Raw genomic sequence first — 20481 nt, forward strand, 5'->3', positions numbered from 1 at the left:
AGAATTGAGGATAAAAACAAAGCACCTGATGGTTGATGATAGGGCCCAGAACTACACAATTGTCATAGAAATGAAAAGCATTATTGAATATTTCGGGTCTCCCTTTTATGTTACCTGAGCTCTTTTAAGCAAGGAAGTTTCTTATTTCTTTGTATTCCCAGGGGCTAAAACAGTGCCTGACCCATACTGGTGGCATAATAGATGCTGTTGAATAAATGCACAACATCCTTTCTACTCTTCCCCTTCTCTTTACCTCTTTGTCTTTTAATGCTTAAAGTTTCACCCCTTCCAAAGCTCAGGACAATGTTTTTAGTTATGACTTCAAATAATTAAACAACATTTTAAAATCTTATAAACTTAGAAATTAAAAAGTCAAAAAGATATGTATTTTGTGGAGAAAGTTTATTTCCAGTGCATCTTAAATCATATAATATAGCCTTTTGTATTATTTAATCATAAGAAGGGTCATTCATTCTTCTAGAAGATATTTTGATCACCCACTCTCATAACTTAATAATAAACACTGGGATATCATAACGTCTTACTTTTAGGAAGCTAAAATGTAAGGATGGAAATAGACACATCAACAGGCAATTATTATAATCACTATAATAAGTGATAAGTATTATAATACATTATGGAATATGAAACATATTCTCTAAGAAAAAAAGGGAGGACAGAAACAAGGAGGGTACTCTGTGGGGAAATCATGGAATTTTTTACAAAGGAAGTAATATTTTGGGTCACTGAATTATTGAGGAAAGTAAGAGTTTGGCAATTAGAGAAGAATGGTATGGTCATTCCAGACAGAGGCAATAACAAGTGGTAAAAGATTTTAGGGTAAGAAAGCACAAGAGACAGAGACACATTCAGAAACAATGAAATGTTCAGACGGTTCAAATTGTATTGGGGGGAAAGAATGCCAAGGAACAGAACTAGAGTTAGTTTGAATAGGTTTTGGTGTTTTTAGTAAGTTTTTATTTAAATTCCAGTCGGTTAACATACAGTGTAATATTAATTTCAGGCGTACAATTTAGTGATTCAACACTTATAACATCCGGTGCTCGTCACAAGTGCCCTCCTTAATCCCCATCACCTATTTAACCCATCCCTCAGCCCACCTCCCCTCTGGTAACCATCAGTTTGTTTTTGAGTAGGTTTTAAAGGGCTTAGCATGCCAAGCAGAGTGGGGCTGAATTCTTTATGCACTTTTTAACCACTACAGGGGGTGGTGGGGAAAGAGAGTTCAATGGGAGAGAGACATGATCAGATGTCCATTTTAGAACCAATCTCTGGAGGTACATTTAGGGACTTCTCTAAGGAGAACCTGAATGAGCCACAGTGGGGCAGGTAGACTAGCCACGAGAAGACTACAATATTTCAGGCACAAATATGATGAGGGTTAAAGGTGACGGCAAGGAAAGAGGAGAGGAATCAAATTTGAGTTACAACTTTTGATGTGGCAAAAATATGATTTGTTGATCAATTCCCTGTAGATAGATTTTAAAAATGACTCTCTCTGCCTGACGTTGGTTACATTCATGAGATTTAGAAATCTACTATTTTCCCTCCTAAGACCTAAGCAAGGAAGAGTTAAATCTGGAAGTTAATTGGGGCCCCTGCACTACAAGTCAGGAAGGTGTTGAATTAATCTGCAGCGTGGTTTCTGATCTCTTATGGGCTTGGTGATCTGCTTCTGAGGTACCCATGAGAAGCACCTTCTTCCCTAATCTCACATGCTTGGAAAGGGGACCCACAAGTTATGCTTAGGTTCCTGGCTTTTATTCTAGTCCTTCACTGGGGAAAAATAAAATGCCTTCCCATCCACACTGTTCACCTGGGCCATAACATTCTAAGTAGTTATTAGCCAGCCTGTAAGTAGTGCCTACTAGTTTTGCTAGATTTGGGCATTCTATCTAGATGAATCTCTAAGGAACTAGAGATCAAGCTCATAAAGGAACTTGCATCTCCATTGTTCAGGAGCCCTGCTACCTGTCCCTCCCTTCTCCCATGGATACTATAGCTCTTGATATAACAACATTTCCCCAAATCGCCTTTCATATCAGAAGCACCAGATCTGATCTCTCTAAGTTTTAAATTAATAGACCTGCACATGGAGGTGGGGAGGGAATGGAGAATGATAGAGCTGAGAAACTCCCAAGATGATTTTGATGTGAGACCAGATTTGTAAACCCCAATAAAGATGTGATGTATCTCAGTGCACTGAGTCCATTGGGTCTAGCTATGCAGACTGCCCCTTCCCTCAATGATAGGCAGTGGGGAGAGTCATTTCTCTGCTTTAGTTGGCCCTCCTGGTCCCAAACCTGGTTCCCCTACTCCTTGTTAGTTTGCTATGACTTTGTCACATGCTTTCCTACTATTTAGAAAACACTTAAGAGTGGAGAGAAATAAAGGCTAATGCAGAGGTTTCTAGTTTGAGAATTTAAAAGGATGGAACTAGCATCACCTGAAATAGAGAATTCAGGAGGCGAAACAAGGGTGAAGGAAAGCAATGAGTTTCATTGAGGAAATGTGTTAGGCTTAGAAGGCCTTTGGGCTTTTGACCAAATGGGAAGTGAAAATTAGTGTTTATTGAATGAAAAATGCCCAGATTTTATTGTTTTTTTTCTCTCTTATAATATCATTGCACAAAGGCTTGCATCATTTTTACAATTTAAATTTTCCCCCACTTCAAAGAAATGGGACATAACATTGAAATTTTATGTGATGGCCTCAAGTAGATAATAAATATGTTTTGAATATATAAAGAAATTAATGGTTTCCAATCAATAATGATCAATAATGATCCATATGAAATATAATAGCCACATGACCTCGGACATGATAATCAACCTCTCTATGCCTCAATTTTCTCCAAAATATTGCCTCCTCCTTATACAGGGCAATTATTTAGCACAGTTCTCCATACATGGAAGTGTTTAATAAATTTATCGTTATTATCACTATTGTTATTATTATTATTGTTATTAGTGATGTGTGGTAAACACATTCTACACTACCATGGTACCCAAGTGCCATGCCTTTCCTTTCACTTGGAGTTATCTGTAGTTTTTAATGTTTACCCTGTATTCTCTCATACCTTTAATTCACAAGCTACTTTCAAGAGTAAAATTTGTAACCCATGATAGCATACTTGCTTAGTTGTTTTTACAATGCCCTTCTCAGAGGACCATCCTCCAAAGAAAAATCACTAGATCTTCAGTAAAAGTAACCTTTTATTGAAAAGTGTCCTCTCCAAATACAGTGTGCACGGGAATGTTAATCCACACTTTCTTTTATTTATTCAGTGTCAAGATTTAGGCACCATGTTAATATTACCACCTTACTGCAGTTTCTGCGTATGTGGCACTTCTGCTTTTGGAGTTAATTTTAACACTGTTGAAATGTAGTCATTTTTGTATAAGTAATGATATGATTTTCCTAAGGTCCTATAATGCCATTGTGCTAAAAAGCTCATACGTCTCTTAAAATATGAGTAAAACCTCTCAGAGACCTGTTCCACACAATCCGAGTCTGATGTGATGGAATTACCCAACCAGTCCGGGTAAATGTCAGGATTGGGTTGCAGGCAGCAAAAGTGTAACTCTGTTCCAAGAGCAATAAAAAAGTTGGCATAAAAAAGGATCATTTCCTATGGGCGCCTGGGTGGCTCAGTTGGTTAAGCGACTGCCTTCGGCTCAGGTCATGATCCTGGAGTCCCTGGATCGAGTCCCGCATCGGGCTCCCTGCTCAGCAAGGAGCCTGCTTCTCCCTCTGACCCTCCCCCCTCTCATGTGCTCTCTCTCTCTCATTCTCTCTGTCTCAAGTAAATAAATAAAATCTTAAAAAAAAAAAAAAAAAAAAAAAAAAAAAAGGATCATTTCCAAAGTGGTCATGACTTGTATTTGTGTCTCCCTAACACTGCTGCAAGATGCTCGGCATTGCTCAGAGAGCACCATACTTGGAATTCTTGGGCACCACCTTTCACTCAGAGAAACAGCTAAAAAATGCATAAATGTTGAACTCCTCAAGCAGTTCAGCCTGTCCTCTTTGGTCTCATTTTGTTTCCTCTATCCTCCTCCCTTAAAGAAAGAAAGGAAAATAAATGGAGAGCTTTTAAATTAGAAAAAATAGGCACCTCTTTGAGATTTTTTTTTTAAGACACTTAAAAAGAGTACATTAACATTGGCATTGGCACTGACAAATGGCTACTCCTAGAAATACTGAAAAGGCTTTCCTGGGATAATATTGTATACTATTTATTTTCATAATTTTATGGTGATATTTTCCTAAAAATTCACTTTCTAGTATTCTGACTTTTTTTTTAGCCACTTCTGAATTGGCGGATGGGGGAAAGCAAAAGCTTGTACTTAACGAGAGGTAATGTTGAAAATACATTAACTACTAGAGCTTAATATCTGTCCCTTTGGTGTTACAATACCAGTAGTCTTCTCTTGATCCGGAGTAAAACCGAAAACAGCAGTGAAATATTTGATCAAAAGACAGAGAATTAAAGAGATAAATTTCTAATTGTGAGCAGAAGTATCTAAGGAAAAAAGATTTAAAGGCATGATGCAGAAGGAATTTAGATTGAAAAGACAAATTATATTCAGTTCCTTGATGATAAAGAAAGGACAATAAAATGAAGACAGCTCTGCATTATTAACAGGGATTGAAAGAAGCAAGAAATAATCTCAAAGAGAAAACATCAACATTTTTAAATGGCTTTATATTCCCTTCAATCCTGAATCTGGAGACTAATAACTAATATGGTAAGGAATATGGTTTTTGTGGGCATCACATTCCTTATCTTCGAAGTAAAGGCTCTGGATTAGATTAGGGATATCAAATACAATGCTCTCATGCTGGCCTCTCTCTCTAGCACCCATGGCAAGGACTGATAACAGATCAAGGGATTTCCTTGCCGAGACCAGATTCAACTCAATGAACCTTCTCCACACAGCCAGGCAGCCACTACCCATCAACCCTTTTATTGCTCAAATTGGAATGAACTTGCTCTTCTCAGTTTTGCTATTAAATAACATGCCTTCCAGTTTTAGAGTTCTATATTTATATAACTAATAGGAGTATTTATGAATATAATTTTGAAATGTTTTATTTGGAAATTTCTTAAACTATTTAAAAAAATAAAAATGCTAGCAGAATCAGTAGAAATAGCTGCTAACTCAAAATTTCAACACAGTCAAAAATAAACTCTTGGTAAAAATCTTATGGTCAGCATTATCAGTTCAAATTGATAGAAATCCTACCTGCACAGTTTGTGAGCTAATCTTATATTACTTGTAGTAAAGATTACAGAATCATTTACTTCCACATCATTTTACTTATGTCCATGTAAAACTTTTCAAATAACAGAACATTACATATATCACAACTGGTTGGATAAACAAATGTATTGGATAATACCTATCATATAGGCTCATTTATTACTTATAAAATGTAATCATAAACCATGGCAAACCACAAGCCCCTTGAGTAAACTCTAGTGAACAGCTCAAGCATTCAAGAAACTAAGCACATGCCACGACATTAGGGACCAGATGGTTTTATTGAGTCATTTTCCTGTTTTCCATAAAGCTGATTTACTACATTCCTAAAAATCTTTTCTATTTCTATTTCTCAATTAGAGTATTGCCCATTGCCTCGGTGCTTGATCTTGAGAACTTACTGAAAACAATTGCACTATGCCTTCTCAATACAGGAAATTTCAATAACTGAAAAACATACCTTTGTTGAAGAATCCTTTGGTAAGTTTCTTTTCCAAAGTTTCTTCATTTCATAACTTGGTTGCCTACTAAGGATTGCCCATTCAAATCTGCCTTGCCATGTCAAAGTGCTGGGTGCTATTTTTTCTGCTCACCTCACCTCACAGGAATCAGGACAAAAAAAAAAAAGACTATTTAGATTTAGTTTTGTGATTGAATCTGGGCAACATGTGCATTTTGTGGCAATGTGTATTTTCTCAAGAGGTACTACATTGTGAGCATCTAGTGAAGAATTAAGTAGCCTCTTGGAGGTCCATGTGTGAACCAAAAATTGTAGGTTGCTTTGGGAGGAGATAGAATTATAAGCAGAATCCATGAATTTTAAGTAAAGAAAACTTATAGGTAAACCTGGCTCAAGGAATGACTCTGCCACAACCTGCCAGTTATATTCCATTGAGAGAGAAATGTGAATGTTTTAAAGCAATGAGTACTGGAAAAACTAAAGAATACACATCACAGGGATATCAGAAAAAGTTCTTAAACTTATTGGCCCAAAGGCCTTATTTTACTTGAGTTCTTAAAGGAAGTAATCGTCACCCATGGAGTAGGTGGGTGACAAGAAACGAGTGATTGTTCAGCTGAGAGTCCTGCTACTTCCAAAGTCGGACATCCTTATTCTCCAGAGTTCCCCGCAAAGCGACTGCTAAGAGTTTTATACCATCTCCGTCTTCCAAAAATTATCAGAGTATTGTCGTGTGTATTTTTTCCCTAAGGATACTAAGTTGCAGGCATTCTTTTTTTCATAACGATGTTGATTTATCTGTGGTTGTGTAAAAAGTCACTATCGCAGAGTCATGACTACTGAGCCAGCTAATTGAAATTACAGAAACTCTGATTAAACACGCTTTCTTTGTGGAATCTACATGTAAGTATTGCTAGGCTATTTGGTTTGTTAAATACTGAGCTTTGACATACAAGCTCTTTAGCATTTGTGTTACTTATTGTTTTGAAAGTGTTTTAAGAAAAAGTAATTTAAAATGTAAATTGATACATCCAGTGTATGTTCGGAAGGGTTAGGAGGCGAAGTCAACACAAAGGAGCATGAGACTTCCAGACTTTGAAATCAAATCATTCAAGAAGTGACACCTCTCAGAAGGAATTGTTGCCAAAGGGAGGGTGACAGGTATGAGGTCAGAGTACCAACCTGTAGCTGCTCATCTGAGCATCTTTGCCCTCAATTTTCTCAAAATAGCAATGTTTACAAGTGGTTGTTCATTTGTTATTTTTTTTTTTTTTATGGGGAACAAAGTGCTAAGAAACTTCTCCAACTTTTTCCCCCAGCTTCTACCCATTCCTGTCTCCTGACAAAGGATCTCAAGCATGTGTCAATACTATTTCCTTCATCTGGAAAGTAAATCAGGCGAGATGGTGTGTAATTCAGTAGAAATACTGGAAGAACAATTCTTCAGTATTTTTTATAGGAGATCATAGATTTTATGTTTGTAAAAAAGCACCAGATATCTTAAATAGAGTAATTGGGACCAACTTGCCAAAGCAAGTTAGAAAAGTTAAAATTGTGCCTTCCTGCGACTACCTTGAATTGTTAAATTTAAAAGTTATAAAGTAATGTTTTAGCTCATTTCTTTATTGCTATGAAATTAATGTATGTCTGCTATTTCCTCTTTATTTTTAATTTTTTATACTATCAGCTACTGCTTTGGTTTTAATGAGTGTTTATGATATGAAATCTGTTCTAATTCATTTCCGTGTTCAAGCAATTCAGTTTCACAAACTTATTTCCAAAGTAGCTATTCTACTTATGCTAATCACAGCATGAATTGATATATCAGGGAAAAGAGAAATATGGTAAATTGGGTTGGATGGTTTATGTTAAAATCCAAATAAGAACCCTATTATCCAACTGGATTTGTGTTTAACTGCATTTGAGAAGTTTTCTAGGCAGAGGAATAAGACTTAAAGCATTATTTCTGAATTTAATGCTTTTGTGAACTTACGTCACACATTAAAATCATCTTAATGCACCTTTTTGTCAATTCTTCACAATAGTGTTACAAAAGGAAGGGAAGAGAGGATACATTTAAAAAGCAAATGAAAAAGAACTCAATGGGAGCCTATTAGGCTACCTGTTGATGAGCATGTAAGAGAGTCATTAATATGCGGCTCATTGACATGATAGGCCATAATGACTCCTCCAGGGACGGTTCAGTCTATTGTGTCAGAGACTAGTTAGGGATTCATTAACGCGAAGACTCATGACTCCTTAATATGCAAATTATTAATGCAATGCATTGAGGCATCCCTCACAAATGTCCACATTTTGCATTACATGTCTTCTTTGCCACCCTTTACCCACACCTTTTGTGAACTGTTTTCTTTTTTCCATCCTCTGTTGCAGATCTCTTCACAAAAGATTCTGTACTCCTGTGGAATCTACCACTTCACATTCAAAGACCTCCTCCCCTTCAGCCCACCTTTCTGGGATTTATTGCAGGTCCACATATACAAACCCCTTGAACATTTTGAAAAAATCAGTAAAAATTCAGCATAAAATCTGATTTGATATATTTCTCCAATGTCAAATTGGTTTTTGGCTAAAGTCAGGGCAATGTGAACAAAGGGGTTGTTTTTAAGAAATGAAACTCTGAAACATTAATAGTATCATTTATACTGAAAGTGGGAGGGGAAAGAGAAAAAGAGAGCTGAGAAAAGCCCAAGAAAGAAGACACAAGAAAAAAAAGTTTAATTAAACCAAGTAGGAAGAGTAAGTATTCATACCAATGTAATACATTAAATGAAGAAATGGATTTAAACCACTCAATGTCTGGCATACAGCAAGCAATCAATAAGTATTAGCTGTTATTATTATGCTGGCATTTTGCACTCTGCACAAAGATGAAGTTAATATCCACATTTCCTATTGAAACAATAAGAAAAATGTTATTGAGTGAAAGTTGTTCCATCTATAAATTAACATACCATAATGAGGGGATCAAACATATTCTTTATTCCTACAACAGAATTAGCTACAGCATTCATGGAGAGGTCCTCAGGCATCCTTTGAAACTTATCCAGATTTCATGTATAGAAACTATGTTTTAATATACCCTTTCATGTGGGACTTTATATACTACCTATATTCATTTTCTTGCCACTCTATTATTCTAACCTGGCCTAAAACACAATACCTTCTCTGCTAAACTTCAGGAGAAACAGACTCTATTTCTAATTTCCATTAGCCCTCAACTCTGCAGTAGGTCTACAGAAGTCTATTTATCATAAAATTCATATCTCCATACAAAATCAGTAACATTTTTTAAAGCTAACAGCTTTATCGAATTATAATATATATGCCATAAAATTCACCCACTTTAAGTGTACAATACAATAATTTTTAGCATATTTAGTATATTTTCAGAATCGTGCAGCCATCACCAAAAACTAACCTTAAAACATTTCCAGTACCCCAAAAAGAAACCTCATGTCCCTTAGAATCACTCTTCATTTCTCAACCCTAGCCTTAGAGACACTAATCTTCCTGTCTCTATATATTTGCCTAATTTGGACATTTTATACAAGTGGAATTATGCAATATGTGTTCTTTCATGTCTGGCTTCTTTCACAGAGCATAATGTTTTGAGGCTCATCGATGTTGTAGCATGTATCAGTACTTTCTTTTTATTGCTTAATAGTATTCCATTATATAGATATAACACACTTTGTTTATTCATTCACCAGTTGTTGGGCATTTGGATTTTTCCACCTTTTGGTACTTGTGGATAGTACTTCTATAAACATTTACATTTGTGTGGGCATATGTTTTCATTTCCCTTGGGTAGAAACCTAGATGTGAAATTGCTGGGCTATGGTAATTCCATATTTCACATATTAAGAAACTGTCATACTATTTTCCTATAAAGTGGCTGCACCATTTTATAATCCCACCACTAGTGCATGAAGGTTTTAATTTCAAGTCCTCACCAACATTTATTACCTCTTATTGATCATAATAATTCTAGTGGGTGTGAAGTGATACCTTATTGTGGTTTTGATTTGCATTCCTAATGATGTTGAGTATTGTTTTATGTGCTTATAGGTCATTAAAATAGCTTCTTTAGAGAATATCTATTCAGATGCTTAGCTTATTTTATTTTATTTTTTTTTAAAGATTTTATTTATTTATTTGAGAGAGAGAATGAGAGAGAGAGAGAGCACATGAAAGGGGGGAGGGTCAGAGGGAGAAGCAGACTCCCTGCTGAGCAGGGAGCCCGATGCGGGACTCGATCCTGGGACTCCAGGATCATGACCTGAGCCAAAGGCAGTCGCTTAACCAACTGAGCCACCCAGGCGCCCGCTTAGCTTATTTTAAAATTGAGTTCTCTTTTTATTATTGAGTTGTAAGAATTCTTCTAGATATAAGTCACTTACTGGATATATGATTTTCTCCACTATGTGGGTTGTCTTTTTTTTTTTTAAGACTTCATTTATTTATTTGAGAGAAAGAGTAAGCACAACAGGGGGAGGGGCAGAGGGAGAAGGACAAGCGGACTCCCTGCTGAGCAGGGAGCCCTACACGGGGCTCGATCCCAGGACCCCGAGATCATGACCTGCACTGAAGTCAGATGCTTAACAGACTGAGCCACCCAGGTGCCCCCTACATAGACTTTGTTTGACTGAATCTCTTTAAATAGGAGACAATATTTTTAACATAAATAATCTTCATTAATATAATTATCACAAGCAGCTAATTATACTTCACAGTCTTCTAATGTTAATTTCAATACTAAATGCTAGAAAACATTCAACAGTTATTGGTCCTACCCAGGTTCTAGACTGAAGTAGATGTAAGCAGATTCAGAAATGCTGCAAATGAACACGTAGATTCAAGGAAAGAAGTCCAACTGATTTAGGAAGCTCACAGTACAAACATTATGCTATTTTCTCTGGAGCCTACAGCTAGAAGAGATAGAATAAGCAGGGAGGAGCTCATCAGTGCCAAGATGACTCTCCCAGTTGAAGGCCTTTAGATCCCTGATTAAATAGAGCAAAGTTTATTACCAGGAAATCCTAAGTAGATGAAATGAGAAGGGCTCAGTAAGATAAAACTATGGTTGGAGATCAGTACAAGAGCAATATGGTACTTGGGAAGGACTAGTTGAGAGCCAGATATGAACCAAAAGGCAAGGAGCCTTTTGACTGAAGACGTTGGGCCACAGACGGGGTTGCAGAAGGAGTCTGGGACAAGAGCCAAATTCTGCTGAGACTCAGCTACATTGCCAAAGATGAAGATCTCTGCCACACTCTTAAGGCAACAGCAGACTCTGCAGTCAACACTCTGAAGAATACTTTTATCAGGTGGGCTTAAAGGACTCAGTCCTTCTATTGGACATCATGCTAATTCAGAATAATGTTGGACAAAACTCAGTGTGTATTCATTCAACAAATATTTAATATTTGCTAGGCATTATACTAGAAGTTAAACCATGAGCACAAGCCAAGATTAAACAAGCTCTGCCTTCATAAAGTTTACAGTCTAAAGAAAGATAAATACAAACCAGCAGTTTAAAAATCACAATTGTACCATTCACGAATGGGGAAGCATGGGGCCCTACAGAAAAAAATACTAGGAACACTACCCCAAACTCAATGAAGGCAGTAGCATCTGGCACGTATGTGGGCTTGTAAAGAGACATCAGACTGGAAGGAGGTCAGATCCTGCAATCTGATTGCAGATCATATTTAAAAGCGTGATTTTCTGAATCCTAAAATATACATTTTTTTCAAGAAGGAAAACTGTTTTAAAAGAAAACTCTTAAAAGTTGACTTCATTCTAAATGGCAATTAACTTTATCCTTAGTGTTCCTGCTCTTGCTTAACCCTGTCACCATACCTGCAAAAGCATTATTTCATTTAGATTTACTAATTTTCTTTTTGTTTAAATAGTATTACTCTTTTGGTACGTATTGAGACTAAATGATTTCCAATTTTTTTAATAATTATAATTCAGAACACTTGTGTTTAGGTCTTTTTGTTTACACCGGTTATTCCCAATCCTGGGGCACATCAGAATCACCTGGGGAGATTTTTAAAAAATACCTGTGCCTGAGCCCTGCCCCAGACCAATTCAGTTAGTCTTTGTAGTGGGGCCTGTGTATGGGTGCCTTATTTTTCCCTTTCCTGTGTGCAGCCAAGCTTGAAAAACACCGGTTTACGCTACTATTCTACACTGGCTTTTACTCTACAAAGGTATGGTTAGTGTGAAATTAAGTCCTTCAGTAAAAATACTCTGCTATTAAGAGTTTCCATGGGGTGGGGAGAGAAGAAGGTATACATAATCAAATGGGCTAGCATTAATGTAAATTTTATACAAATTGTACTTCTGCTACTGTTAAGTCTATAAAACAATTTTTATTTATCATGGAGATTACCCACCCATACTTCAGTGCATTTAAATTTACTTTTTTTTTTAACTGAAAAGAAACCTACGTGCTGTTTAGGGTAAAAGACATTCACCATTTCTACTTTAACAGCTATATTGCTCATTATAAAACTGATAGTTTTTGTAAGAATTTAGACCTGAACTAGTAAAACGTTTTCCAGTTGTACTATGTGGCAAATTGTCCAAATAATTATTGCAAATGCAAACACCATGAAGTGTATTGCCAAGGACACTAGTAGGTTAGATCCTATAAAAGAAACAATTAGAGTCTTGAGGTAAAAATAATAGAAATGAGATGACAGTTATTGAAAAAGGTAGAACTTGCAATATAATACTTTAAACATAAGTTTGTGGATAATGCTGGTATTTTAATGTGTTTGGAGTTTATCATGTATAAGAGAATGTTTCATATAAAAATACCACAACCACATATATTCTGGTCTTCTTTTTTCCTGATTTGGTGTGTAAGTGAGGGCACTTGCAAGATTGCACTTGCTATCTTTGAGGATCAGCATTTTACAACAGTTTGCTTCATTAATATGTATATAGTGTTGATTTTATGAAAAAAATTTCTTTTTATATGTCTCAATTTACATAAGCTTATTCCATATGTATAATACTATGATCAGGATACCTATATAATGTTCCTACTCTTGCTTATTCTGCAGATTGCAGATTGCAGAAATCTATAGTCAGGATAATCACAATAATGGAAAATAAAAATAATGATAGATAAAATTATTTAGTACTTTTTAACTCCAATAACTCAAATGTTGAATTCCTTCTTTGCTTAACTGTAGCTCAGCTCCAACACGGTGTACCAGTGGAAAAGATGGACCTAGAAAGATAGGAATGAGACTCTGGGAAGCTAGAGAGCAGCCAGAGAAAGGAGAAAGGAATCCTAAAGAGGTTTGGTGTCAAAGAGAAACTGTTTCTGTGCCTTTCCTGCATGAGACCCTGTGGCTAGGTAGTGACTGGTATGCCCAAGAATCTATAGGAGGCATAAGGAGCATGAGAACCTAATGCAAACAGAGGGGAAAGGTCCATCACTTGAAATTGCTTCAAGTATTGCCCTTGTGGCTTTGTTCATCATGGAACCCTGTTCCCCCAGATTTCTTCATGACTGACTCTCTTCACGTCTCTGATCAGCTGTCATTTTCTCAGTGATGTGCAATCTTTACTCCTCCTTCTTCTGTGGTATTGCATTTTATACTCTCAATTGCATTTACCATTTTCTAACATAACTTACTTATTCTTTATGTTAACTATTTATTAGTTTTCCCTTCCATTAGAATTTCATCTAACCAAGGAAAGAGATTGTCATTTTTTCACTAATGTACCTCCAGTGTTTAGAACAGTACCTGGCACATAGTATGTGCTCAATAACCGTGGTTGAATGCATGAAGACCCTTTATTCTTTTCTCCAGTCACTTGTGGTTTTTGTTTGTTTATTCTCTATCAGTGCACAAGCTAAAGGACACAGTAAGAACTTTGCTACTGGTATCTTGATGATTTTTTTCTTTCAAGTCAACCAAGACACATACTCTCTCAATCTTGAGGTCACTGGTATTAGAAGGAACCATACTAGTGTAATTTCCATATACCCATCCACAAGGATAAACATTGAGATGCCTGGACTAATCTTTCTCACTAAGTTAAAACGTAAACCTTAGATTGTAAAGGAAGAATTTGGATCAACTAATTACAAAAAGAAATTTTCCCTGAGCACGACTAGAGCAGTAAGATGAGTCACCCATGAAATAGATATAGGGATACCTAAAAATGCGTGCCATCATACATATCTGCTTTTTATAATAAAGATGACCTCTAGCAAAATTAAATAACTAATATTGATAATGAGAAAAGGATAAAACCTGTATTTAACCATTCCAAATACAGAAAGAGACAGTAAGTAAAAAATGGTTAAAAACAGAAAAGGTTTTTAAACATGAGACTCCCAAAACACAAGCAGAAGTATGATGGTATTCCTAAGTACCATAAGCAGTTTTTCAAGGCAATAAAGAATCTTTCATAAAACATGATTAGTGGAAAGCATGTTAGGAGAGAAACATTGGGGAAATTATGCTCAACACTTACAATTACATCAATCTCGTTTCTTGTAGTTAGTAACCTAGTTCATACTTTTCATTAATTTACTCTGAATACTTTCTGAATTAATATAACTAAAATACTACTCTATCCTTGAACAGGGAGACTAAAGTTCAAATTTTCAGCCTAGCAAGAGTGTACAGTTCTTCTCCAACTTTTTTTTATTGTTTTATTTTTTTTTTATGTTATGTTAGTCACCATACAGTACATCATTAGTTTTTGATGTAGTGTTCCATGAGTCATTGTTTCCGTATAACACCAAGTGCTCCATGCAATATGTGTCCTCCTTAATACCCGTCACCAACTTTATTTTTCAAGTTTGACTTCCACAATTCCATCCATTCTAGGCAATCTAATTGACTAACAAAATCCCCAAGTTGTCCTTTGCATTGCCATTTCCACACATATTTTTTACTCTCTGTAATACTCCCCTGCTTCTTCTCCACCTACCCAAGTTTTACCATTTCAAGGTCAAGTTCAGTTCCTCTCTGATGCTCTTCCTAATGAGGGCAGCCTGCATAATAGTCCTTTCTTGAATGCCCATTGCTCTGTATCTCCTATGATTTCCTCTGAGTATGTGTTACTCCATTTGGCACACATTACGTTGATAGCTAACTTTTCATGTATATAAATATTATTCCTTAACCAAATTCATGCTTGAAGATAGAAGCTACCTAGGAGTGTTCTACGTAAAATAAGAACTCTATTATTTCTTTATGAATAAGTGTCTTATCGAGGCATTGTGGTTCAGAGCCTTAGGAGATTAAAGAATTTAAATCACAAACCCAGTTTCTTCTATTAAATATTTTCTGGATTTGATCAAATAAATCCCTTTGCCTAAATCTCTTCTTATGTCAAATGGGGCTGGTGTTGCTTACTACAATGTACAAAGGTGATCTAATGGGAAATAACTTTGTATCACTTAAGAAATGATGATAGATTTAAAACACGTATTCCTTAAGCTTATATAATTAGAAATTTCTAAATAAAAGAACAAGGTAACTTATTAAAGTAGTAAATATCATAGAATTAAAGTTGTCAATAAGGTATAGTCCATACATGACATGAAAGTCCTGCCTAGTTTTGTAGCCAAGTTCTAATTAATGTTACAGATCCTTAGATACAAAATTAGATGAATGAAAGGAATTTCATACTGTAAGTGGTCAAGGAATTCCCTAGGAATTGGAGAAATACACACACACACAATTGACCTTTATAATCATGCCAACATAATTTTGAAAAGGATTTCTAAAAAATTAATTTCCTTAGAGGTTACAATTCATCACAGACAAGTATATTTTATTGTACTAAAAAAAAATAACCCCCTCAATTTCTCAACAGCTAAGCCTTACCCAGAAAATGTTTAATTCAGTCTCACAAATAACATTTCAGTGGAACCCATCTCCACTTGTATATTGAAAGTTAATTGGAAAACAATAAATTTAAATGGTAAAACTTTAATTTCCAGCCAACTTCATTTAAAAACTTCATAGAAAGTAAAAAAATAAAAATAAAAAAAATTTACAAATGCTATGCATTACCTACCTTTTTTTTTACTTGGGTTGTGACCTTAGCTTTTACATAATAAAGTTCTATAGGATATTAGGAAAATTATAGTAAAACTCTTAATGAAAACTATGAGATGTTAGTTGAGGGTGGTAATGTAAGAACTAATTGCTATATCAGTATAGGGGAGCATATTATTTTTGCCAATAATAAAAATATAATTATTTATGCTAATTTCCTAAAACATGTTGGTTTCCCAATTCTTACTGCCATAAAAAGAAAAATAACATAATTTTTAAAGTTTAAAATTTTTTTTTAAATTGAATCATTGTAATGTCTGATGATGGTACTACTTCAGTTTGAGTTTAACATTTTCACAAGATACTTTAAATGTATTTTATATTCTGCAAAATCAGTAATTACCTGTGAACTAGAAAGTTACCATTGCTTAAAGTTTTCAAAAGTTAAAGCTCTTGCCTATAAGAATCAATGCAACTGGACCCCTCTGTTATATAGTTTTAAAACATATGTATACAAGAATATGGGAAGTCTTCATATTCTTCCTGCAACTCTTCTTTAAATCTAAAATTATATCCAAAAAAATTGTACATGCTATTCAGTAGAGTGTAGCAGATCCATCACACTTCCTTTTTTGTTAAGTTTTAAGGTTAAACATGTAGACACATTGTAATACTCCTCTTAAATACTTTTGTTTTTTGGTTTCCTGTAGGGGAAGACCAGGCATGCAATCCCAAGACAGAGGTGACAGTACTGTATGACTTAATAAAGTTTAGGTTTAGGTACACAGGAGGAATCTGGTAGAGGCAAAAGGCCCAGTCAAGGGAAGACATTAAGGTAAAGAAAAGCAGATAGGACAGAAGGCGGGCCGAGAATCCACAGGTGTCAGAATCAGGGAGCATCATATGAGCACTACTACGAATATTGGCTGTGATCCTGGCCCTGGCAAGAAGGAAGAATGAACGACTCTGTTCTGATCAATAGACACACAGTATCTGCCTTTGGTCTTTCATTATCCAGCCTGTTAGATTTTTCTGGTTCTGGTCCCACTGGTCTGGACTGTGGTATGAAGAAAGCCAAAGGCTAACCCGGGAGTATTTATTTTATTTGAGATGTTAAGATTATTTGACATTACTTCAAAGTAATATTATGATGACTCCATGAATCAGCTCTTTAGAAGACTTAGGATAGAAGGAAAGACAATAATGAGAGTATCCCATAGTAGGCATGTTAATTTATTTCTCAATTTGATCTCTTATTGATACCTTGATAACTGAAAGTAACCATCTAAATTTAGATTGTCTATAAGACTGTATAATGGTTAATGTGTTCATTTCTATATTTAATTTTAAGTCGATTTAGGTAACAAATACGTGGTTATTGCAGGGACAAATTTCCTTTTTATCTGTTTTTATGATATATAAATATAGTCTTTCTATATTTTATCCTATTTTTAATTTTTAAAGTAATTTTTATTTTTGATCCAATGAACAATCATTACCTCATGGCCATAGAATATAATATGGGTATAGAATTAGTAAGAACCAGCAAAAGAGAAATCAGTTATTATTTTGAAGTTTTTTATTTACATCGCAGGGATGATGACTATGATTTTAAACAAAACATAGAATAAAGGAAGAAGAGTTAGGATTTGAGGAAATATGTAACTTTGGTGTGAGACATTAAGGGAATTAATTTGCCACCTGGATATCCAGATGGAGATGTTCAGAAGGCATCTGATTTTTAAAGACTGTGAAAACAATGAAAGTACTCATCATTAAAACTGTAACAAGTATAATTCATTCTTCAATTATTCAGAAGGTGCTTTTGGATTTTACTAGGCCTCAGGGTTATCAATGAGAAAACCAGTTGCCTTTATTATTAATTTTAAGAGCTTTTTATATGCAAATCCTTTTATTAGTTACAGTGGGGAATAATGTTTAGACAAATACATCATTCCTGGCCTCAAGGAACTTGCAGTCCAGTTAGGAAGATGACACACACATAGGTTTTTTAAAGTGCAGGGAAAGGCCATCATTATAAATGGCACCTTTGTAAACATTTCGACTAAACAGATACAGAGGGCCATATGATGGAAGTCCTCTTCCTTCCAGACATACAAATATCTGAAAAACAGGAAGTCTTTTGTTAAATGTTAATTTCTTTGCCTATAGATAAATTACATCAGATGCAAACACAGTAAACAGCAACCCTTTCATTTAAGGAAAGCTGTTTTATTTATACCCTTGAAATAACTACTCCATGAAAAAATATTGCCAGAATTATTTTAATTTAAAGGAAGAATAACAAAGCAATATAAGGGCAAAAGCAATCCCATAATATGGATAAATCAGGAATAGGACTAGGAGTCCTGTTGAACTACATGAGTTTAATGAGATTTGTAAACAAATGTCTTGAATGTCCCTATAACTAGCATTGTCTAAAAACTTAACTTGGTTTGCCAAAGTTAGCTTTAAATGAGCTATTACTAATACAGACAATAGAAAATATTAGAAAACATATGAACTATCTGAAGAATGCCTTTATTATATGTATAACACACATACACACAAACAAGATAAGGTTTAACTAAAAAGCTCATATATACGGATGTGTGTGTGTAGTTTTTCCACACAAAAAGACAATGCATTAAGAATAATTCAAATATAGATGGGTAGTATTACTTAACTGCTCCCTAGGTTCAATTCACTAAATAAATTATGAACTGGATTGGCTGTCCCAGTTCTCTGCACATATTCCTTGATTAGAACAAATAGCTTTTAGTTAAAACTGTACACACACACACACACACACACACACACACGTTCAAGAAATTTAACATCTATTCGGGTGAATTCTGCTTGTCGCTATTGTATTAACCTTTCTACAAAACGATACACTTAGAACCAATTTAAGTTTCAGTTGGTCTATATTACATTTGATTTTTGCAAACCTATTTGAAATTTTTCAGTGTCTCATACAGTTACATTCTTGAGTGAAATTTTATTAAAAAATTAGATATCTAGAAAATAGAGTACATAGCTATTCGAAATTATTCATTATTTGTCTAAGAGCGTTTCAAAAATTCTAACAGCCATCGTTTTAGGTAGAATTGAGAAATAAACCGAGTAATCTTCTGAAATATTTTGAATTCTCTTCCCTGGCACCCATAGGAAGTACAGTAAATAACAACAATCCCTCCAGTACTCAGAACTCAAAGCTAATGATGGCAGGACTGGGAGAGCTCTTTAGCTAGCTTACTATTATTCCCTGCAGCCCCTGGAATGTTAGTGCCCGTAGTGCACAGTCCTTGTAATAGTCATGTCATTCCCCCGTCAGAGAATCTAGTTGGGGATGAGTTTTTTCTTCTCTGAATTTTGCATTAAAATATGACAAACTAGTTTATTAGTTTACTAGTTAGGACCTCAGGGCAAAAATCTAAAGTTATTAGGTTAGTTGACCTGAAAAATAGGAAACAATCACAGAAACAATATGATTCTGCTTAACTTTGTAAGGGTAGGGACGCCAACATTTAATTCAACTGAGAATCAGAGTAAACAATGACAAGATTAAAGACATAGAACAATATGAATGGCTTTATAAAAGACCTAGAATTCCTGATAGAATACATTACTGAAGAACACAATCTTTCCAGAAGATGATTCAGGAGAGAATATATAACCATTTGACCTGGGTAGTTTTTAGAATAATTCTGCCTCAAAGCAAAAAATAGAATTAAATGGTCTTTTCTACAATATATGATTTATTGAAAATGATTCAGAAATCAAGTGTTAACACTGGAAACAATGATTCAACTTTATTTACACTGAACTCAATAGTCTTTTTTTTTTTTTTTAAGATTTTATTTATTTATTTGACAGAGAGAGACATAGCGAGAGAGGGAACACAAGCAGGGGGAGTGGGAGAGGGAGAAGTAGGCTTCCCGCGGAGCAGCAGGCCCGATGTGGGGCTCGATCCCAGGACCCTGGGATCATGACCTGAGCCAAAGGCAGGCACTTAACGACTGAGCCGCCCAGGCGCCCCAAACTCAATAGTCTTATACACCTATTAGAATATTTGTGAAAATTACATTTTTTTTTTACTGCATCTGAATGTGATTTTTAAAATCTGTGTAATTTTTTCTATTGGCAAATACCCAGAAGATTTAAGTTATAACAATACATTATAAAATTATCTGTAAGTATTTATCCTCAAAAGGAGACATTATAAAATTATTTGTAAGTATTTATCCTCAAAAGGAGATACTAGTAAAATGTATTTTTCCCAGCTTCCTTTCATTATATGGTTTATGAAGCTGACATTTACCTGCACAATTCTATGTGATTTGTAATTGTGTGAAGACATCCACAGTAATTTTTAAGAATGAGAATAAGCTTGGGGTTTTTCTTAGAGTTAGAGTCTACTTGATTTGTATCATGGCTTAAATCTGTAAAACAAATCAGAATACCATCAGTGTTAAATGGGCTATAAAATCTGTTTCACATAATTAAGAAAAGAATCTACTATTTGGCATGCTTTACAAATATAAATTTGGGGGATATTTTGTCTTTTGGTAAGTAAAGGGGTGAGTAAAATTCAAATCCAGAGCCACACATAGGATAGTCATGGTCTTACGATGTTAGCATTTCATGTCTCTTTGTGACT

General features: G+C 35.1%; 1 protein-coding gene and 1 long non-coding RNA gene across 2 annotated transcripts in view; one reads left to right on the forward strand and one right to left on the reverse strand.

Moving 5' to 3' along the window:
* Positions 1-20481, reverse strand: part of PPP1R3A (protein phosphatase 1 regulatory subunit 3A) — a 45463-nt gene that overhangs the window by 17078 nt on the left and 7904 nt on the right. The window lies entirely within an intron of this gene.
* LOC118552104 (uncharacterized) lies at positions 6563-8302 on the forward strand. Its single transcript, XR_004925362.2, has 2 exons — positions 6563-6651; positions 8143-8302. It is a non-coding gene; the product is annotated as an uncharacterized LOC118552104 (long non-coding RNA).

The sequence above is a fragment of the Halichoerus grypus genome, chromosome 12 (genome assembly GCF_964656455.1).
Source record: "Halichoerus grypus chromosome 12, mHalGry1.hap1.1, whole genome shotgun sequence".
NCBI classification, from domain to species: Eukaryota; Metazoa; Chordata; class Mammalia; order Carnivora; family Phocidae; genus Halichoerus; species Halichoerus grypus.